This window comes from Macaca nemestrina, chromosome 4 (assembly GCF_043159975.1).
Source record: "Macaca nemestrina isolate mMacNem1 chromosome 4, mMacNem.hap1, whole genome shotgun sequence".
Lineage (NCBI taxonomy): Eukaryota > Metazoa > Chordata > Mammalia > Primates > Cercopithecidae > Macaca > Macaca nemestrina.
The window spans coordinates 177,075,195-177,095,713 of record NC_092128.1 but is presented as its reverse complement, the minus strand read 5'-3'; the positions used below and the strand labels follow the sequence as shown (position 1 = coordinate 177,095,713).

Below are 20,519 nucleotides of genomic sequence, written 5' to 3'. Positions count from 1 at the left end.
TTACCGGGAAAATAAATTACTGAAACTAATGTGAGGTTTCCAGTATGGGCATGCCTACGGTGATCAACTGTGGGTTCAGGATTGAAAACCTCAGAATTAGAATTGCTTTCTGAATTTTGCCTTCAATGTTTCCCTAGACTCTACAAATAGACAACAACCCCGGGCAGTTCTGACATTAATGAGAATTATGCCGCCATCACTAAATTCCTCCTGGGCCCGATGGCATCTGCCTCATTGTACAAACTTCATCTTTTTAAAGTCACATATCTACTTATTTTATCTGGTTGAGTTATTCCAGTAACTTTCTTGGCACCGGAAAAAGAGATAGCAAATATTAATTCTGCTCTTTTTATCATGTCAACGGAGTTTCTTCTCAACACTTGGTTTTCTCAGTCACCTAAACAAAAATAGCAGTTAGGGCCTCCTTTCATCCTGAAAGAGTCATGGGGAATTTTCCAGGGAAAGGAAGGCATGGCATCTGCCACCCCCTTGTTGGGAGAGGATTTGTTTTAATTGTCCCATAATCTGGGGTGTCAACTACTCAGCAATCAGTGTAATAACAGAAACTAACCAATCAGAATGGACATGAGCCCTTGGGGAGGTTGGAAGGTATCCAGGCAGTGGGTATTTGACAACCAGTGTGAAAGTAGTTCAATATTTTAACAGGTCAAGATGTACCTGCCAAACACCAGTGCAAATGCAGGCACATGGTAGGTGAGGGAATGGGTTGATGAAGCTCATTGAGTGAATGAATGGCTCCAAATTGGCCTAAAACTCCACCATACTTAACCTCTGGAACATGTCGGCTGGATAGGAAAGCACGCCACGAATTCATTTGGTTCTGACTCGCCCACTTCTTCCCATGACCCAGCCTGAGTCACCGGCATCTGTAGGTTTATCACAGCACTCCACTCCAGGAAAGACAAAGGTACACAAAACAGAGGAACAGCCATCTCCCCGTGATTGAAAGTCCGTGTGTGTTCCAGTCTTCTCCAGAACACCAAGAGTGGGAGGCAGGAAAAGGATGGTGGGTTTTTTATTACACTTTGAAATGCCACCAGACTTGTGGTAAATTGAAACATTGTTTTAAGGAATTATAGGTATTTCCAGGCAGGAGAAATATGAGCTCCATTTGATCACAGTAATGTTGACTTTAACTAGGCTTCCTTGAGCAGAAATCTAAAATCAACATGGACAAATGGATGCTCTAAAACATCTAACTGTGGGCAGGGTACTGAAGATTTGTCCATGCCTCTGCTTTTTTATTTAAATGTGAAAAATTACACAAGTCACATTTTTCTATCTCATTTGACCTCTGCCCTTAGTCCCCCCTCACAGCCTAAATCAGGTGATGAGACTCTCCAAGGTCCAAACTCTCTACTAGGTCCAACCTCCCCGCTGGTTACAACCTTCCCACTGGGTACCAGTCTCCCAGCGTGCAGCAAACTCCCTACTGGGTACCAAGCTCCCCACTGGGTACAACCTCCCCCTGGGTGCCACCTCCCCACTGGTACCAATCTCCCCAGGAGGGTACAACCACCCCCCTGGGGAAAACCTTCCTCTGAAACCAGTCTCTCCAATGGGTACAACCTTCCCCTGGGGAAAACCTTCCTCCTGGTACCAATCTTTCCAATGGGTACAACCTTCCTCCTGGGGAAAACCTTCCCCCGGCACCAATTTTCCTAGTGGGTACAACCTCCCCCTGGGTGCCACCTCCCCACTGGTACCAATCTCCCCAGGAGAGTACAACCTCCTCCCTAGGGAAAACCTTCCTCTGAAACCAGTCTCTCCAATGGGTACAACCTTCCCCTGGGGAAAACCTTCCCCCTGGTATCAGTCTCTCCAGTGGGTACAACCTTCCCCCTGGTATCAATCTTTCCAATGGGTACAACCTTCCCCCTGGGGAAAACCTTCCCCCTGGTATCAGTCTTTCCAATGGGTACAACCTTCCTCCTGGGTAAAACTTTCCCCCTGCTACCAATCTTTCCAATGGGTACAGCCTTCCCCCTGGTATCAATCTTTCCAATGGGTACAACCTTCCCCCTGGTATCAATCTTTCCAATGGGTACAACCTTCCTCCTGGGGAAAACCTTCCCCCTGGCACCAATTTTCCTAGTGGGTACAACCTCCCCCTGGGTGCCACCTCCCCACTGGTACCAATCTCCCCAGGAGAGTACAACCTCCTCCCTAGGGAAAACCTTCCTCTGAAACCAGTCTCTCCAATGGGTACAACCTTCCCCTGGGGAAAACCTTCCCCCTGGTATCAGTCTCTCCAGTGGGTACAACCTTCCCCCTGGTATCAATCTTTCCATCGGGTACAACCTTCCCCCTGGTATCAATCTTTCCAATGGGTACAACCTTCCCCCTGGGGAAAACCTTCCCCCTGGTATCAGTCTCTCCAATGGGTACAACCTTCCTCCTGGGTAAAACTTTCCCCCTGCTACCAATCTTTCCAATGGGTACAACCTCCCCACTGGATACAACCTCCCCAGTGGGTGCCAATCTCCCCAGTAAGTACTAATTTTCCCACTGGGTACCGTCATCCTCCCCGGATACCAACCTCCCTGCTGAGCACACCCTCCCCCTTGGGCGCAGCCTCCCCACTGGGTACCATCCTCCTTCCTAACAACCTCCTCACCGAGTCCCCACCTCGTCAGTGGGACTTCCACCTCCACATTAGTACAACCACCTCTCTGTATACCACCCACCTTGCTGGGTGCTAATCTCACTGGGTACCATTTTCTGTTAAAGACGAGTACTCTCATGTTGCCTGAATGAGTGTTACCCTCCCAACCAACAGCAAGAATCACCCGTATCTATAAGCCCCTTGATAGTTGACAAAGCACCTTCATTCTCGTGTTCCCCTTTGACCTTTGATCCTCACCACTGCCTGGGATTCATATTCATACTCTTTTTTTTTTTTTTTTTTTTTTTTTTTTGAGACGGAGTCTCGCTCTGTCGCCCAGGCTGGAGTGCAGTGGCCGGATCTCAGCTCACTGCAAGCTCCGCCTCCCGGGTTTACGCCATTCTCCTGCCTCAGCCTCCCGAGTAGCTGGGACTACAGGCGCCCGCCACCTCGCCCGGCTAGTTTTTTGTATTTTTTAGTAGAGACGGGGTTTCGCCGTGTCAGCCAGGATGGTCTTGATCTCCTGACCTGGTGATCCGCCCGTCTCGGCCTCCCAAAGTGCTGGGATTACAGGCTTGAGCCACCGCGCCCGGCCTTCATATTCATACTCTTATCATTTTACTGAAATGCCCTGTTCTTTTCATGATGCTATGCTGCACCATGGTACCCACGGGGTGTTGACATCTGTGCAAACTGGCTCAACCTGAGAGGACAAGCCCATGCCCATACCCCCTGCTGCTGTCATATCCCGGAACCACAGGGTTCAGGGTCTCTGGGTGCCTAGCTTGGAAGGCGATGGGGAAATGTAGGTGCTTGAAAGAAGTTGCACTGCTGTTTCTCTACCTACCTTCCAAGTATGGTGACAAGAGAAAGCGTTGACGTAGTTCAAGCATGTATTGTCATGCCTGGCACAACAAATGTCTGGGGCTGGTATGAGTCCAATACAGAAGGACACCTGGGAGAAAAGCCTCCTTTACACCCAGGGCAGCACTTTCATGCCAAGGTGGGTTAACTGAGTAGTTCCACCTCTTGCTTGGTATGAAGGCTGAGGGCTTGTCCAAATAATTTCTTTTGCAAAGTAATGCACTGAGCCTCCCATGCTGTCTCCATGTCTGTGCAAACTCTTTCTAAACCTGCAGAGGACCAGGCATGTGCCTATACCGCATGCTGTGCCCACATTCCAGAGCTCTTACATCTGCACACTAGGGAGAGGACTTGTACCACCATGTGCAAAGAGGGCTCCCAGGCCAACATCCGGCCAGGCCTAGCATGGGAGCCCGTTCAGTCATTGCGAAAGACGCTGTCATTGAGCTCGACTTCAGGACTCACAAATGGATGGGTCTGGCCCCACTGATCTTGTGCAAGACAACTGTCCTTGGCTTCAAAGGACCACTGGGGTCTTTAGTTTCCAGCACTCTCAGTGTGGCTAGTGGTCCACGAGAGTACATCAGGATTTCCATACAGACTCAGTAGTTTCAGATGATGTCCACAATATAACACAGCTCATATGGAAGGAGGTGTGCTTGGTGAGCTATGCAAGGTATTACTACACAGGTATTATAAACGGAAGGAGATGAGAGGAGCTGATACGCCATTTTGTTTTGAGAGCTCTATGAACAAGTTTGAGAAGTTTGAGGGGTAAGCGGGGACAAACCAGCTGATTTCCAGATTCCAGACCCTCTTTCAGGGGTCAAAGCTTGGCTCACCAAAATAGCATCTGGAAAACAACCATCTCTTCGTTCTTGAGCTTAACCTCAGAAGACTTCTGGAATCTAGTAGGATCCGAATTGGAAGGGGACCTGGTAAATTTTCTTTAGGTGAAAAAAAAAGGAAAAATAACAAAACAGTTCCCTGCTACACCCCCACCCCGGAACCCCTACCCCATTGCCCACCAAAAAAAAAAAAAAAAAGTAGCAGAAAAACAAAACAAAACAGATCCAAGGAGATTTTCCTCTTTCTCCCTGCTTCCTTTTCTTTGAGTGTTTTATCAACTACTGCAGTGGGTGGCATCTGAGCTACTGGTGTTTTTCTACTTAGAGGAGGAAAAAAATTCCATTCACTGAAGAATAATATGGTTGACTGCCCCACACGGCAGAGGCATGCAGCACACTGCAGACTTGTTTTCTGTGTCGCTCTCAGGACTCTGAGGTCTAGACTCACTGGCTCCTGTTCCCTGGGTTGTCCAGGTCCTTTCCCACAGGGAAAGGACAGTGCACGCTGAGGGGAAACACAGGGACACGGGAGGGAAGAAGAGGATGAGAGCGGTGTATCAGGTGAACCATTTCTTGCTCAAGAAAGAAAATAAAGAAAAACTAATCTAGGCATAAATTTGTGCTAGAACTCATGCTAAGACTCTGGAAGTATAGTCAGGGTCTAGAATCATCCAGAACACGCCCACGGACTGACTCCCACCAGTCCCTTACCCTTTGGGGTGAATGACCCTAACCTTCCTGTTTTGTCTGTGTGCATGTTTTTTGTTGTTGTCGTTTTGTTTCTTTGTTTTTTATTTTTTGAGACAGAGTGTCACTCTGTCGCCCAGGCTGGAGTGCAGTGGCACGATCTCGGCTCACCACAAGCTCCGCCTTGCAGGTTCACACCATTCTCCTGCCTCAGCCTCCTGAGTAGCTGGGACTACAGGCACCCACCACCACATCCGGCTAATTTTTTGTATTTTTAGGAGAGATGAGGCTTCACCGTGTTAGGCAGGATGGTCTCGATCTCCTGACCCCATGATCGCCCACCTCGGCCTCCCAAAGTACTAGGATTACAGGCATGAGCCACGGCACCCGGCCGTGTGCATGTGTTTTTTAAGATGGTCAGGTCTCATACTGTTAAGTATAAAATGATAAAACCAATTGAGAAAACTGAAAGTTTCTTATACAGTTAAACACATACCTACTGTATGCCTCTGAAATTCCATTCCTAGGTATATTTACCCAAGAGAAATGAAAGCATATGTCCACACAAGTACTTGCATAAGAATGTTCCTAGCAGCTCTATTCAGAATAGTTCCAGACACCAAATAACCCCCATGTATCAACAGGTGCATGGATAAACAAATTGTGTTTAAAATTATATTAGTTTCCTATTGTCGCTGTAACAAATTACCACAAAATTAGTGACTTAAAACAGGCTAGGCATAGTGGCTCATGTCTGTAATTCCAGCACTTTGGGAGGCTGAGACAGGTGGATTACCTGAGGTCAGGAGTTCGAGACCAGCCTGGCCTGATGAAACCCTGTCCTTACTAAAAATACAAAAATTAGCTGAGCATGGTGGTGGGCACCTGTAAACCCAGCTACTCAGGAGACTGAGGCAGAGAATCCCTTGAGCTGGGAGGCAGAGGTTGCAGTGAGCTGAGATCGTGCCACTTCACTCCATCCAGCCTGGGAGGCTCTGTCTCCAACAACAACAACAGCAACAAAAACAGTACAAATTTATTCTTTTTCAGTTCTAGAGGTCAGAAGTCTAAATTCAATTTCACTGGGCTAAAGTCAAGGTGTTGGCAGGGCCAGTTCCCTCTGGAGGTTCTAGGAAAGAATCTATTTCCTGGCCTTTCCGTCTTCTGGTGGCCCCCTACGCTCCTCCAGTCTCTGCCTCTGTGGCCACATTGTCTACTCCTCTTCTGTAGTCAGTCTTCCTTGGCCTCCCTCTTACTTGTGATGACATCTAGGGCCCGCCTGAATCATCTGAGCTAATCCTTCATCTCGAGATCTTTAATTCAGTCGACGTCTGCAAAATCTCTTTGGCAGCATAACATTCACAGGTTCCAGGATTAAGACCTGTATATCTTTGGAGCCATCATTCAGGAATATACTGACTAGGAATAAAAAGGAATGAGCTGTGATACACACAACATAGATGAAGCTCAAAATAGAATGTGGAGCCAAAGAAGCCAGACCGAAAAAAAAAAAAAAAAAAAAGAGGCCAGCCATATGATTTCACTGAGATGAAGTTCTAGAACAGGTAAAACTAATCTATGTTGATAGAGATCAGAACACCGGTTGTCTAGGGGCAGGTGATCTACTGGAAGGGAACACAGAGAACTTTCTGGGGTGATGGGAATACTCTCTATCTTGATGATCTTGATGGGAGGGTTCATTACAGGGGTGTATACATTTATCAAAACTCAGGGAACTGTGTGCATTTCATTATATGTAAATTTTTCTCCGTTGGGGGAAAAGTAAGTAACAACAAACAAAACAGAGAGAGAGAGAGAGAAGGGGAGGGAGGAGAAGGAGAAGGTAGTGGTGGAGGGAGGCGGGGGGAAAAAAAAGCAAAGCTCAATCTATTTGAGGAACACACTGCACATTGTACATTTTCCTCTCTTATTACGGAAGGAGCTTTGACACAGAGGAGGGAAGGACTGGACTCTAACCTGCTTGAGGTCAGCTATTCCCCAGCCCCTTCCAGCACTTAAGGCACCTAAACCCATTAGCCCACCTTAGATAAATGTACAAAACAAGACACCCAAGGGGAAACTTGAAATGTATTGAACACTTCCTTCCTCCCACTAGAAGTGAGAAAATCATCATGTTTTTAATTTATCAACTGTTTCCACTTTTCACACTCCCTTCTAGAATCCACACATATTCCTGTGTATTTTTTAGAGTGTTGTTATCATGGCAGAGGGATCACTTATCTTCTGCCTTTTTCATTTAACATCAGACAGACACATTTTCCCATTTTGCTAGGGAGGCTTCATAAACAACCCTTTTGACCATTGGATGGTATTTCACCAAGTTGATTGATCTGTTATCATTTACTTAGCTTTTTCTGTCATATGGACACTTAGGCTATTTCCTTTTATTTCCCCCATGGAAAAATAATACAGTGACAACTATGTGCACACACATGGGTGTTCTTTTTTTAAAAAAAAAATTATTTAAGACATGAATACTGAAATAAGAAATAAATAAGGGGAAAAGGAAGTAGCAAAGAAACCCCTATCATAGAATTTAGAGTTCAAGACACCTCCAGAATACCTGTTCTAAAACCCTAATTGTATAGAAGAGGAAACTGAGACCAGGGCGTGTTTGAATTCACACCCCCAAGGTCACAGTGTGGCTAAGTCACAGACCTGCAACTCAACTGAGGACTTCTGAGTGAGGGCAGCGCTCTGTAATCCAAACAAAATAAGCACAAGCCCCGCCGTCTGCCTCACCTGCACAGCCAACGCCAACAGGAACAAATTACTGCTGTCTAACCTTGTCATAAAACTGTGTCACCCAGCTCAGTTGTGAGAGAAATCACTTCAACTAAAAAGAACAGTTGGTCAAGCCCGTAATGCTAGCATGAGATTCGATTTTAAGCCATCCTTTAGCTCAGCTGCAAAGATAAATACCTCCTCTGGAAATTGGAGAGGAAATTTCATTCTTTGCATTTGTGTGTTTGGGAGATGCTCTGGGTACATGTGAGTGAAAATGAAAGGTTGTTGACTCTCAACTATCTTCATGAATAGCAGGAAACCTTGTCATGGATCATCCAAAGCAGAAACTAATCCAAATATAATTTGCAATGTGCTTTACATAATTTTCTGGCAGCAGACTCACCTTCTTATCTATGTTTACCATAAAATTTGAGTTTTTAGAGTATTCATCTATTGAAACGACTTGATCTATGTAACATACTGGAAGAAGGACTGCTATGTACAATGGGCCTGTTTTGTGCCAGGCCATAAACTAGACACTTTACATATGCTCTCTTGTGGATTGTTATCCTCAATAAGTAGGAATCTGAGGCTCGGATAGATTAAGGAACTTCCCCAAGATCACCCAGTGAGAGTTATAAAGTCAAAATTCCATTCCAACACTGTCTAAACCCCACTCATTTTCAATTCTACCAGGAAGATCAGATCAAACTTTATTCAACTTTTTTTTTTTTTTTGAGACAGAGTCTCACTCTGTCACCCAGGCTGGAGTGCAATGGTGCCATCTCAGCTCACTGCAACCTCCCCCTCCCAGGTTCAAGCAATTCTCCTGCCTCAGCCTCCCAAGTAGCTGGGATTACAGGTACCCACCACCACAACCGGCTAATTTTTGTATTTTTAGTAGAGACAGGGTTTCACCACATTGGTCACACTGGTCTTTAACTCCTAACTTCAGGTGATCCACCTGCCTTGGCCTCCCAAAGTGTTGTGATTACAGGCGTGAACCACTGTGCCTGACAAATATTTATTTACGTCCCATCTATGTGTGGAATCTTGTTTGCTAGGTAACACAGGTATAAAAGTAAATAAGAGAAACATCTCCCTTCAGTAGTGCACAACCTAGCAGATGAAGATAGAAACAATCGCATGTAGAAGGTACTACAAAAGTACTTGATAAATAAAAGAATGAAGAATTAGAGAGAGGTTTGTAAGGCAGGTTACATCTGTATGGTCAGTCAATGACAGACTGCTTAAAATGCCAATCGACACGGTCATATTCTTGATTGTTTCTTATAGGATGTAAATGTCATGCAAATATTCAATTCTACCCTAACTCTGAGACAAAAAGTATTTTGATTCCCCTTTCCCACTGGGGTCAAGATTAAACAAGGTGAGTTTCCTGAAATCTAAGCAATAAACTAGATACTGTTCCACTTCTTTCCTATGATGAAATATAATACTCTAAGTATAATAAGTTGTTTAAGTAATGTAATTAAATTCGTGGTTTCTGAATGATGCTAATTGTGGTTGTAAGTAACCAAAAAAAATTCCAATTCAAAAAAATTTGGCAATAGAAAAAATTATCTGTCTTAAAAAAAAATATATACAGAAAGGAAAACCTCAGGCTGATTATATCAGCTGCTTAACGACATCACCAAAGACCCAGGTTCTTTGCATCTTCCCCTGCTTCCATCCTCAGATGTCCGATTAGTTGCCCTCATGGTTGTACCATGCTGCCATAATTCCAGCCGTCACATGCTGGGGCAGAAGCTTGCGCTGTGCTGACCACTTCATTCTTCCACCTCAGCATGCACGAAAACTACATTTCCCAGGTTCGCTTGCTGTTAGTTGAGGGCATATGACTGGGCCTGGCCAATGAGATGTACACCAAAGGGATGAGCCTACCTCCCTGTGAATGACCCACCCTCTTCCTTCTTCCGTAAGTCATATATCCAGCAGCATCATAAGGTGAAAGGAACCTGGGTCCCTGAATCTGCACTTGAGAAGAGCTGCTGACCCTCTGAACAATAAATAAACATGTATGAGTTTAGGCCACGAAAATCTTGGGGGTGTTTGTTACAGCAGAATTGCCAATATCCGGCAGAAGGAGAGAGGGGTTACCTTCCCTCAGTGGTGGATTCCTGACCCTGGGGCTTAGCCAGCAAGGAAAAGTGGGTGCATAGGAGGGGCAGTCAGAATGTCTGCGGAACCCCGCTTCCACCTGGGCTATGTGTGTCTGCCTCCCAATCTTCTGTTTACCTTGTCAGCCCTCCCATTCTGGCCAGTGGACCACTTTGTTTTTACTTCTCAAGCCTCCCAGTGGACCTGCTCTGCCTGCCTTTAAGCTGGCCTTATGCTCAGGCTCCCAGAGAGCTGTCCGGCAGGAACCAGCTTGGTTTCCTGCAGCCAAACCTCCAGACCCACCTGTGCACCCCGGTACTCTACTCTGGATCCTATAGACTTACCCTTTTTGGACACCTCGCTCGCTGACAGATTCTTCCCTTTTATTTATTTATTTATTTATTTATTTTTTATTTTTTATTTTTTTTTTGAGACGGAGTCTCACTCTGTCACCCAGGCTGGAGTGCAGTGGTGCAGTCTAGGCTCATCGCAACCTCCGCCTCCCGGGTTCAAGCGATTCTCCTGCCTCAGTCTCCCAAGTAGCTGGGATTGCATCTTCCCTTTCTTAAACAGTCATGTGCCGCATAACGACGTTTCAGTCAACACCGGGCTGTGTATACCACAGCCCCCATGACACCTTAATGGAGCTGAAAAATTCCTATTGCCCAGTGACATGCTAGCCATTGTAATGTTGTAGCACAATCACTTAATGTGCTTATAAATTTAGTTTAGCCATACAGTGTTTATAAAGTCTGTAACAGTGTTTATAAAGAAGTGGGCAGTAATGCCCTTCACATTCACTCACCACTCACTCAGAGTCACCTACAGCAAACTCCAGTCCTCTAAGCTCCATTCATGGCAAGTGCCCTATACAGATGCACCTTTTTTTTTTATCTTTTACACCCTATTTTTAACCTTTTATACCCTATTTTTACTGTACTTTTTCTATGTTTCGCTATGTTTAGATACACAAATACTTACCATTAGGTTACAATTGCCTGCAGTGTTCAGAACGATACCATGTTGGGCAAGTTTGTAGCCTAGGAACAGTAGGATCTACCGTACAGCCTAGGTGTGTAGTGGCTTATACCATCTAGGTTTGTGTAAATACATTCTATGATGGTCGCACAATGACAGAATCACCTAACAACGCATTTCTCGGGACATGCCTTCACTGTTGGCCAGGCATGGTGGCTCATGCCTGTAATCCCAGCACTTTGGAGGCTGAGGCAGGCAGTTCACTTGAGGTCAGGAGTTCAAGACCAGCATGGTCCACATGGTGAAACCCCATCTCTACTAAAAATACAAAAATTAGCCAGGCGTGGTCATGGGTGCCTGTAATCCTAGTTATTTGGGAGGCTGAGGCATGAGAATCACTTGAACCTGGGAGGCTGAGGTTTCAATGAGCCGAGATCATGCCACTGCACTCCAGCCTGGGTGACAGAGTGGGACGCTGTCTCAACAAAGAAGAAAAAAAAGAAAAAAGAAAAAAGAAAAAACAACAACAAATATCTCTCTTATTAAGTGACACGTGACTGTATTTTCAGAAAATGTTTTCCTCTCCAATGGGTTCCCATCAGCATTTAAATCTAATCAAATCCTTATATGAAAAATAAAATCTCATCAGGGAAATGTGAATCAAAACCACAATAATATATCACCTCACACTGTCAAGATGGCTATTGTCAAAAACAGTGGTCCTCAGCCTTTTTGGCAGCAGGGACCAGTTTCCTGGAAGACAATCTTTCCACGGACCAGGGTGGGGGATGGTTTGGGGATGATTCAAGCACATTCCATTTATGGTGCTCTCTATTTCTATTATTATTACATTTAATATATAATGAAATAATTATACAACTCACTATAACGTAGAATCAGTGAGAGCCCTGAGCTTGTTTTCCTGCTAGATGGTCTCATCTGGGGGTGATGGGAGACAGTGACGGCTCATCAGGCATTAGATTCTCATAACGAGTGCACCATCTAAGTCCCTCGCGTGTGCAATTCACAGGAGGGTTCGCCCTCCTAGGAGAGTCTGAGGCCTCTGCTGATCTGACATGAGGCAGAGCTGAGGCAGGAATGTGAGCAATAGGGAGTGGCTGTAAACACAGATAAAGCTTCACTTGCTTGCCTGCTGCTTACCTCCTACTATGCAGCCCAGTTCCTAACAGGCCATGGACTGGTACTGGTCTCTTTCAGAGAAAAGGGAACTCTTGTACACTTGGTGGAGTGTAAATTAGTACAGTTACTATGGACAAATTCCTCAAAAAACTAAAAACAGAACTACTGTATGACCCAGCAATCCCACTTTTAGGGATATATCCAAAAGAAATGAAATCAATATCTTGAAGATACATATGCACCCCCATGTTTATTGCAGTATTATTCACAATAACCAAGATACGAAATTAAACTAAGTATCCATCAACAGATGAGTAGATAAAGAAAATATGATACATACATGTCACATACACATACACTGGAATATTATTCAGCCTTAAAAAGAGAAGGAAATCCCTACATTTTGAACAACATAGATAAGTCTGGAAGTCATTACACTAAGTAATATAAGCCAGACACAGAAAGATAAATATGACATGATCTCACTTACGTCTAAAAAAAGTGGAACTCATTGCTGGCATGTCCACGCCTGTAATCCCAGCCCTTGAGGAGGTCGAGGATCACCTGAGGCCAGGAGTTCAACACCAGCCTGAACAACATGGTGAAACCCAGTCTCTACTAAAAATACAAAAATTAGCTGGGCGTGGTGGCTGGCGCCTGTAATCCCAGCTATTGGGGAGGCTGAGACAGGAGAGTCTCTTGAAACTGGGAGGCGGAGGTTGCAGTGAGCTGACATCGTGCCACTGCGCTCCAGCCTAGGTGACAGAGGGAGACTCCATCTCAAAAAAAAAAAAAAAATGTGAGTCACAAAAGCAGAGAGTAGCATGGTGGTTGTCAGGGGCTGAGGGGGCAGTGGGAGAAATGGAGAAATATTGGTCAAAGGGTACAAAGTTCCAGTTATAGAGCAATGCATTCTGGGGAGCTAATGTGCAGCATAGTGACTATAGTGAGTAATACTGTATTGAATATGCTAAATTTGCTAAGAGAGTTGATCGTTAAGTGTTCTCACCACATACAAACAGACACAAATTGTAACTATGTAAAGTGATGGGTATGTTAATCAGTTACTTAAAATAGATAGGTAGGTAGATAATGGATAGATAGATAGATATAGATAAATAGAAGATCGATAGATTAGATAGATAGATAGATAGATAGATAGATAGATAGATAGATAGATAGATAGATAGATAGATGGATACAGGGCTGGGCATGGTGGCTCACACCTGTAATCCTAGCACTTTGGGAGGCGGAGGTGGACAGATTGCCTGAGCTCAGGAGTTTGAGACCAGCCTGGGCAACACAGTGAAACCCCGTCTCTACTAAAATACAAAAAATTAGCTGGGCAAGGTGGTGTGTGCCTGTAATCCCCACCTGCTCGAGAGGCTGAGGCATAAGAATTGCTTGAACCCAGGAGGTGGAGGAGGTTGCAATGAGCTGACATCACGCCACTGCAGTCCAGCCTGGGCAACAGAGTGAGACTCTGTCTCAAAAAAAAAAAAAAGAGGTAGATAGATAGATGAGATAGGTGATAGATAGATAGATGGATCATTTGATAAATCATTCGATAGATCTCATTGACACCTTCTAGCTACTGTAGTCTCCTTCCTCTCCCTGTGCAGCCAGGCTTGGGGAAAGACTTGCCTAGACCCAATCTCCATTTCTCCCCTGTCATGAGCTTCACCGCCCTCTCCAGGCTGAGCCTCCCTCACTGCTAGACTAAGCTACTTTCACCATGGTTTCTTATGACTTCCTGTTGCTACATCTGTGGACACTTTCTCTTCCTGTGTTAGTTTTGTAGGACTGCTATAACAGATTATCACAAACCAGGTAGCTTAAAACAGCAGAAACAGATTGTCTCACAGTTTGGAGGCCAGAAGTCTAAAATCATGGTGTTGACAGGGCCACACTCCCTCTGAAGGCTCTTGGGAGGGAGTCTTCTCTGCCTCTTCCTAGTCCTGGTGGTTGCCCTCCTTCCTTGGCTTTACTTGGGTTACAGTGGCATTACGCCAAACTCTGCCTCTGTCTTCACATGGTCTTCTTTATGTCTCTGTGTCCAAATTTCCCTCATCTTATAAGATTAGGGCCCATCCTAATCTAGCATGACCTCATCTTTACTTGATTATATCTGCAAATTCATTACCTCTAAATGAGGTCACAGGTACCAGAGATTAGGATGTCCACATTTTGTTTTGGGGGACACATTTTAAACCCATAACACTTTTATATCTAACTTGACCTGGCAAACTCTTCTCTCTTTGTGACACCATCTGTTCCTGGTCTTCCGTAGACCCCCCTGAAATCTTTTTCCCTCATTCCTTCTTGGGCTTCTCTCCTTCTGTCCATCCTTCTGCCATTAGTGTCTTCTGGGACTTTTCCTAGGCCCCCTCCTTTTCTCTCTTAGCTGGAAAATTCCAACCATCTATGGTTTCAGTCGCCATTTCCAGACTGACTCACACAGAAATGTTCACAAAACATACTCAGCTAAAAGATCCACACTGAAAACTCATCATCTTCATCCCAAACTTGCTTCTGCTGCCGTCTTCCCCATGTCCATGAATGGCACCACCACCCATGAGGTCACTTGCATTGCCTCCACCCCATCACTGAGCTTCCCTCCCCTTCATTCCCCACTGCCAATCAACCGTCAAGGCCTGTCCCTTCTAATCCATTCTAATCCCTTCTAATCCCTCTCCCTATTGCCATAGTCCTAGTTTAGATCATCACTGTCTTGCTCCCAGACTAGGAGAAAAGCTTTCTCATGGTCTCCCTGTCCCAAGCTGTGTGGAAACTCAGATCTTATCTCTCACTTCCATATTAAATACTTCAACTGTCCCTACAACCCTCAGAATAAAGTCCAAGCCCTTGAACTTGACTTACAAGACCCTTTACCATCCGGCCCTGCCTACTTCCCCAGTCTGATCTCTCCATATTCCACCTTCACATGTTAATACTCCAGCCAAACCAAGCCACCGACACTTGGTCTCCCGGTCTTTGCTTATGGTTTTCTGCTCCTGGAATATTATTTCCAGCTCCCCTGGCTGCCCAAATCACTCTTATATTTTATATTCATTTATTCAACAAGCATATCTTGAGTGCCTGCTATGTGTCATGAACTATCCCAGGCACGGAGGACGCAGTAGAAAACAAAACAGAAAAATACCTCACCTCATGAGCTTACATTTTGGTTGAGAGAGACAGACACGAAATATCAGTAAGTAAACACAGGGAGCGCATCAGATAGCGACAGTGCTTTAAAAAAGATAAAACAGGAGGGCAGGGGGTTAATTAACTAAGCAGGGCGTGAGAGTCCTCACTGAGGAGATGGCATTTAAGCTTGGCTTGAATACCACTCCCTCCCGGAAGCCTCCTGGAAATTTTCCAAGACCAGGGCAAGTGTCATCTTTATAAACTTCTATGAAGCTTGTATTCACCCATCACAGCACTTACCACACTTTAAAGGACTTTTATGTTTACGTGTGTCAACTGTAAACTTTGTGAGGACAGAGACCGAGTCTGTTATTGATTGTATATCGACAGCCCCTTGTAGATATATGTTTCTTTTTTTTTTTTTTTTGTTACTTAGTTTTTATTTCATAATCATAAACTTAACTCTGCAATCCAGCTAGGCATGGGAGAGAACAAGGAAAACATGGAACCCAAAGGGAACTGCAGCGAGAGCACAAAGATTCTAGGATACTGCGAGCAAATGGGGTGGAGGGGTGCTCTCCTGAGCTACAGAAGGAATGGTCTGGTGGTTAAGATAAAACACAAGTCAAACTTATTCGAGTTGTCCACAGTCAGCAATGGTGATCTTCTTGCTGGTCTTGCCATTCCTGGACCCAAAGCGCTCCATGGCCTCCACAATATTCATGCCTTCTTTCACTTTGCCAAAGACCACATGCTTGCCATCCAACCACTCAGTCTTGGCAGTGCAGATGAAAAACTGGGAACCATTTGTGTTGGGTCCAGCATTTGCCATGGACAAGATGCCAGGACCTGTATGCTTTAGGATGAAGTTCTCATCTTCAAATTTCTCCCCATCGATGGACTTGCCACCAGTGCCATTATGGCGTGTGAAGTCACCACCCTGACACATAAACCCTGGAATAATTCTGTGAAAGCAGGAACCCTTATAACCAAATGCTTTCTCTCCAGTGCTCAGAGCACGAAAATTTTCTGCTGTCTTTGGAACCTTGTCTGCAAACAGCTCGAAGGAGACGCGGCCCAAAGGCTCGCCGTCGACGGCAATGTCGAAGAACACGGTAGGGTTGACCATGGCTAGTAGTACAGGACTTTCCTCGGCGGCAGCGTCTGCAAAGCCGATATATGTTTCTTGAACAACTGAATGCCTTGACAACTTACATTATTTACAAGTTATTTTATATAAAAAAATTTATGTAGTATTTATGGTAATGTCCTGTGTTACAAATCACTTTCTCACCCACTGTCTAGTTTGAGAGATGCAGGTCTTATTGTCACCTTTTAACAGACACTCAGAAGAGTTCAGTTTCTTGCCCAGGGTGTCACAATAAGGGCTAAACCCAGCTCAATCACAGCTCTCACATCTTCAGACCCAGAGTGCTTTCTAGAAAAGCCCCCTGCCTTCCTGCATGTTCTGAGAAAACACAAACCACTAACCTCAGGGTATTAGCCATCCTCAGCCAATTTTCACTGTTCCTCCCTGAGTTATCATATTCTCATCTCCCCAGAAAACTTCCACCAAATGCTAAATCCAACGTGTAAATCCAAAGGTAAAACCTTCTGGAATTCCTTGATGGAGCCATTGCACAGGCTGGCCTGTGTTCTCACACTAGCTTTCAGAACATTTCTTGCCCTCCTGCAAGTCCACATTTAGCAGACTCACTCAGACAACTACGGAGAGGGTTTCGATTGAATTCCTTTCCTATCTGACACTTTTGAGCTAAGATTGTCTTTTCCATGTGTTAATTTTAAAATGTGGGTTTCATAAAAGCTGCAGGCAGAACAGCAGATGGGAGTCAGTTAGCAATCATTAATATCCTCTATTCATTGCCTGCTCCATTTGACAAAGTGTCACTCCACTTGGGCAACAGGGGCCAAAAAGGGAGCGGGGCACAAAACTTCACTGTTGAAGAAAAGCTCTCCTATGCGGCGAAGAGCTGGCCCCATCAGAGTGCCTGGGTCCTGCAGAATTTGGAGAAGTGAGCCTCAGCTACCCTCCCTGAGCGAGGTGAAGTTTGTTGCAGGAGTAACGGGACAGCTCTTGGTAGTTTTCCACTTGCTACTCATGAGTTCTCACCCTCTTTGGCTCTTTGTCACTTGGTCCCATGAAAACACCCATTGCAGGACGCTTGCTCATGCCACCCACCCACCAAATGGCATGTGGCAAAGAGGGTCAGAAGTTCACACACTCTTCCTCTTTGTTTTCTTGTGTTTCTTTCTGCATAAGCACCTCTCAACAGGCCAAATGGTTGTTGTTGCCACATAGATTTTTGTATTGATGGTTTCCTGCCATCCCCTCGTTCTCAAGAGTGGGTGGGGGAAGAACAGGGGAGAGTTAACTATTTTGATGAAGAGCAGTTTATAGGATGAATAGGCACAGACAGCAGAAGTAAGCCTGGATGCTTTGAAATGAGCTGCTTTGTACTGAAGAGTTTGCTTCTGCCCTGCAATACTTCTTTGCAGCTGAATAGATACTGAAGAGAGTAAACACACTTATCTCTCTCAAGAAAAAAAAAAAAAATGTATTCCCTGGAAGCTGGAAAATTCTCCTATAGGTATAAACATTTAGGAAAACAGTGATAAGCCCCCTAATTCTAAAAACTAGGAATAACCAATTAGGTCATCTGTCCTCATCTCTGTCACTTCTCTCTAAGGCTTGTGGTGTTCAAATTCTGCTACCCTTAACTTTCTAGAAGGAGGGAGAAACACTTCAATTCCTTTCCACTCTTCCAATTCGGATGGTTCAAACATCAGGACTTCTTAAAAAAAAAATGACTTTAATCATGATAAAAACATATTACTTGCAACACAGAACAAACAGAAGAGAAAAATATTTTCTGTGATAGTTTTCTCTTTTGGTTTCTGAAAAGTGAGCAAAATTTTTAATTTAAAAAACCCATAAAATTGTCTTAGGACACTCTCGACCCAGATGAGAGAAGACAGTCATTAAAATAAATTACAGAATGGGAAATGGCACCATTACCATTCTCCACTATTTTTTTTAGAAGCATCTTTTGCCAAAAACCTTTTTGACATCTAATAAAAGCAAAATGTTTTAAGTTAGGAGTGGCTTTTCCGAGCGATATCCCTTTGCCTCAATGGTTACTAACCAAAATAAATGAATAAGATAAATCTGAATAAAAGCAAGAACGAAACCAAACTGAATTAACTTCTCAGCCAGAAGTTAATTTTAAAGCATTAAGCTGAACCATCATTCCTGATGATTGTGGAATGAAGTATTTGGAAGTATACGTTTCATCAACAACTGGGAGACATGGAGTGTGGTTAGGAGAATACCTTGGAATTACACAGTGCTGGGTTCAAACCTGAACTTAGTCATTTCCTAGTTGTGTCCTCTTGAGCAAGTTACCTAGCTTATCTAAACCTGAGTTTCCTCATCCATAAACTGGGAATAATAATAACTGTTTCATTCATCACAAGGTCGTGACAAGGATTAAAAGATAATACAAAGTGCTTAGAGATACAAAAGGTGTAGCAGGGTGTCTGGTGCCTTTTAAGAAAAGCTATTATTACCATATGGAATATTCAGAAAAACTACTAACTGCTGCACAATGCACACGACTTTTTCCTCCTGTGTGCAAGGACTTGAAACTAAAGAATAGAGTTTGGGATCTTCCCACATGGAAGCATGTTCATCATGGTCTCAAAACCAGATTGAACAATATTTGGTAAGTCAGTTTACAAAACTTTCACAGTAGCAGGTCACATGGGATGGTTCTCAGGGTCCCGGGAGAGGGACTGGATTGTGTTGTCCTCAAAACTTATATGTTGTGGCTCACGCCTGTAATCCCAGCACTTTGGGAGGCCGAGGTGGGCGGATCACAAGGTCAGGAGATCGAGACCATGGTGAAACCCCGTCTCTACTAAAAATAGAAAAAATTAGCCGGGCGCAGGGGCGGGCGCCTGTAGTCCCAGCTACTCGGGAGGCTGAGGCAGGAGAATGGCGTGAACCCGGGAGGCGGAGCTTGCAGTGAGCCAAGATTGCGCCACTGCACTCCAGCCTGGGCAACAGAGCGAGACTCCGTCTCAAAAAAAAAAAAAACAAAAAAAAACAAAAAAAAACAAAAAAAAAATTTATATGTTGAAGCCTCAACCCCCACAGTGAGATTGTATTTGGAGATAGGGCGTTTAGGAGATAATTAAGGTTAAATGAGGTCAGAAGGGTGGGGCCCTAACCCAATAGAATTGGTTGCCTTATAAGAGGAGGAAGAGGCCGGGCGCGGTGGCTCAAGCCTGTAATCCCAGCACTTTGGGAGGCCGAGACGGGCGGATCACGAGGTCAGGAGATCGAGACCATCCTGGCTGACACGGTGAAACCCCGTCTCTACTAAAAAATACAAAAAACTAGCCGGGCGAGGTGGCGGGCGCCTGTAGTCCCAGCTACTGGGGAGGCTGAGGCAGGAGAATGGCGTGAACCCGGGAGGCAGAGCTTGCAGTGAGCTGAGATCCGGCCACTGCACTCCAGCCTGGGCAACAGAGCGAGACTCCGTCTCAAAAAAAAAAAAAAAAAATAAGAGGAGGAAGAGAAATTCCTCTCTCTTTCCCTCACTCCCAACTCCCACCCCAGCCCTGCTATATGCACAAACTAAGGAAAAGCCATGTGAGGACATAGCAAGAAGGTGGCCATCTGCAAGCCAGGAAGAGAGCCCTTACTTGGAAGCCAGTCAGCTGACACCTTCACCTTCCTGCCTCCAGAACTGTGAAAAATGCACATCTGTTGGTTTAGCCACACAATCTATAGTATCTTGTTACGGCAATCTGAGTTGATTAATACAAAAGAAAAGCTATCACCAATTGTACCCCACAACCAAAAATAGAAAACATGCCTTACTGAGCAGAGAATGCTTCCTCTCTAGGATATCCCTGTCCTACTCTTGAGAATTGGCCAAATGTACATAAAATTGATGGCTTTATCTGATTTTGAAAGAGAAATACATCAAATCCCATTTTTTTTAAGTTAAGTAACTTTGACGGGGAAAAAAAGTTCACCTCCCAATGGAGAGCAAAATTTGTACAGTAGTCTGTTGGGGAATACATTTTGTTGCACAATTCAAACCTGTAGCCAGGATTGAGTAAGAAAGCAACTTCAATGATTTTGGAAGAAACTGCCCTAAAACTGGAAGGCTTAGTTCCCTTCTGAAATACATTTCTACAAGTGGTTCACCAGTTTAAAGAGAGATGCTACCACCAGTTATTGAAGTGATAGTTTCCTCAGGGAAATGGGCACTACCCAAGAGAGACAAAAATGTAGACAGAGAATGAGTAAATCCTCAAGTGAAAGC

At 44.6% G+C, this 20,519-nt stretch overlaps 1 pseudogene; it reads right to left on the bottom strand.

Moving 5' to 3' along the window:
- Positions 1-15,612: 15,612 nt before the first annotated feature.
- LOC139362997 (peptidyl-prolyl cis-trans isomerase A pseudogene) lies at positions 15,613-16,331 on the bottom strand (annotated as a pseudogene).
- Positions 16,332-20,519: the final 4,188 nt, after the last annotated feature.